The sequence below is a fragment of the Alligator mississippiensis genome, chromosome 4, assembly GCF_030867095.1.
Source record: "Alligator mississippiensis isolate rAllMis1 chromosome 4, rAllMis1, whole genome shotgun sequence".
NCBI lineage: Eukaryota > Metazoa > Chordata > Crocodylia > Alligatoridae > Alligator > Alligator mississippiensis.
This window is the reverse complement of record NC_081827.1, coordinates 46134039-46137286: the sequence shown is the minus strand read 5'-3', so window position 1 is coordinate 46137286 and position 3248 is coordinate 46134039.

Below are 3248 nucleotides of genomic sequence, written 5' to 3'. Positions count from 1 at the left end.
GGCATTCTTATAAGTAAATTAGAGAAATAAGGGCTAGATAAAATCACTGCTAAGTCGAAACATAACTGGCTAAATAACCACAAGAAGAGAGTTACTATAAATGAATCAATGTCAGAACAGCCCAAAGTCTCACAGGGGTCTGTTATGTATCCTGTACTGTTTGACATTTTTATTAATAATCTGAAGGAACAGCAAGTTTCTCAATCAAGTTACAGAGGACATACAAGTGGGACGGCTTGCAAACTTTCTACAGGACAGAACAGGCCATAGCCTGGAGTTCCTCTCCTTTTCCTTCCTCTGCTCTCTCGTCTGCTTTGAGGGCAGGATGCTTTACCTTGAAACAGGCAACTGCTTGGTTGAGGCTGTGGCATCACTGGAGTCTGTTGGCAGCCAGCTGCTCCGAGCTCTTGATGCTGTCATCCATTTGTTCAGGTATGCCTTTAATGTGTCCTTGTAGAATTTCCTCTGGTCACTGCGATCTCTCAGGCCATAAGTGAACGGGGAGTAGATCACTTGTTTTGTAAGCTGAGAGCCAGACATCCACACACAATGCCCAGACCAGGGAAGTTGGTGCTTGAGGATTACTGACTCAAGCTGGTAACACTGGCTTTAGCAAGGATGCTGGTGTTTGTATGGCAATCTTCCTATTTGATGTGGAGAATTTTTCCAGGTGCATTATTGGTAATACCTATCTAGGCTCTTGAGATGACAATGGTAGGTCATTCTCATTTCACATCCATAGAGAGAAGTGGGAATGATGACTGCATTGTAGACCTGGATCTCGGTGTCTTTCTGGAGATCACAGTGAATAAAGATAGGCTGCAGCAATTTTCCAAGGGAGGCACTTGTGTACCAGATCCCGTGCTGCAGTAGCAACACATAGCGGGTGAATGGGGGTGCATGTGCACCCCCTGAGCACGCTGGTGCACCCTGTGACCAGCCACACTCCCCACTTAGGCAATGAGCGGGGGGCCGGGGGGGGGGGTGGCAGGCAGGAGCACCAATGTACCCCCTGCAAATGCTGGCCAGAGAGTGGGGGAGCCGATGTAGCACCATGGCCACTTCCAGAAGCACTGCAGCCACTTCCAGGTCAGCAAGTTTTTCTGCGGGGGAACTCTTACCCCCCAGGTGGCAAGATTGGCTGCGATTGCTGACTGGTCACTGGCACGTGCCCCCCCTGACTAAGACGGCACCAGTTGCCCATGCTGTGCTGGATCTCCTCATCAGTGTTCACTCTCTGAGAGGTAGCTACTGAGGTAGGGGAAGTTCTTGAATACCTCCTAGGTCTTTCCCTCAATGGTAATTTGGGTCATATTCATGGCCTGCAATGGGCTGATAGACCACTTCTTCTCGATATTGAGAGGGAGACCCAAAGTTCGGTAGGCTTTTGCAAAGAGATCTGGTGTGGTCTGGAGGTTTTCCTCAATGTATGCAAGGATGGCACACTTGTCAGAAGGTGGATGTTTTCAGAACTTTGGTCTTTGAGGGAAAACATCCCAAATTGAAGAGTACTCCATCCGTTTGATATTCAGTGTCAGTTCTGGAAGTAAGGTGGTCCTTAATGAGAACCAGGATGACTGTCAAAAAAATGGAGATCAGCATTAGAGTAACGATGCATCCTTGCTCGACTGCAGTTCAGATGACACATGGATCTGTTTCTGATCTGCTGCAAAGACTGCTCGTAGTCGTCTGGTCATGGAGAAGGCGTAGAACCTTGAAGAACTTTTCAGAAGTCAGTACTTTCCACAGGGGTTTGTGACTGGTGGTCACAATCAGAGGCCTTAGTAAGCTCACTGAAGGCCATGTACAGGTCCTGATATTGCTGAATGAAGCCAATGTTACCAGTATTAAGGTAGTGATACTCAAGCACCAACTTTGCTGGACCAGACATTGGATGTACATACAAAGCTCACAGAAGTTAATCGCAGTCCACTGACTTTATGTCAGGCCCATTTCATGTTTTGTTATATACACCAGTGTACCATTAGATATGAAAAAGGAGCTATTCATGACAGCATATGAAATGGGTACATACTGCATGGCATTTGTACAAAAAAAAGTGTGCAAGTTATATATATTGTCATCTCATGTGGTATTAGTGTCATATTATCAATCTTACATATTAAGAAATAACAACAACCAAAAATGTATATATATCACAAAAATGTTGACTTTATTCTCATGCCTGAAAAGGGCATTTTGTGCTTGAAACCTTGTTTAACACATATGCAAATTGTAAGATTTTAAATAATACTGTATTTCAGGTTCCTTTTATGTAGCTTCTAATTTTGGGGAGCAGATGGGGGGCAAGGGAGGCTTTAAGGCACTTTGATTCAGTACCTCAGGCACATCAAAAGCAGCAAATTTAGATTGACTTCCAGTTCTGTCTCATATACCCCAGAATTCTGCGCTATTGTAGGAATATTTGCAGAAATTGGGTGGCAAATTCTGAACGCAGAAGTGATTGATGAAGGCAGTGAATGCAATGAAACCTACTATGGAGCTCTGCTCCAAGGACTTTTTTGCATTGAAGAATGTGGGGGGCTTAACATGTGGTGCGATGCGTTAGCCAGGGTTTGAATGACACTCTGACTCTTTGTGTGGGGGGTCTGTGGCAGTGGCAGCCGGAAGCTGGAAGAAGCCACTGCCGTTGCCTTAAGTGCTTAGAAAGGCACGGGGTGGGCTGGGGGCCCTCATCTTTTTTTGGGGGGGGGGCGCTCTTGTCTCTTATGGGGACCCCCCCGTAATTCAAACCCTAGTGTCAACCAGGAGGGCTAGAAATATATGTAAAAAACTGAAAGCTGAGATCCTCCTGAAATAACATGACCCCAGGAGCTAGAGCTCTCAGGAACAGGAGCGGGGGCACCTCCAAAAGAGATTGAGAGGTAGCAACTCCAACTTCCAGGAGGGAAAAACCCTATGTCAACTATGAGGGCTAGAAATATATGAAAAGCTGAGCTCCTCCTAAAAAAACGTGACCCATTCAGATGTGCTTCAGGCCTTTGGGGCAGGAATACGAGCGAGTCACTGAGAAGCTCCACTTTGCCGCCCTGCACTTGGCACCGCAAGAACTTCCACTGTCCTGCCGCGCGGGATGAGGCCCCAGCTGGGCGCGGAGCCTCCTGGGACATGTAGTCCCCGCCCCCTTCCCCGCCGGGGTCCCCAGCGCGACTACACGTCCCAGGATGCTGCGGGGCCCGGGTACGTCAGCGCGGGCGGCAGCCAATCGCAACGCGGTTAAGGCGAGT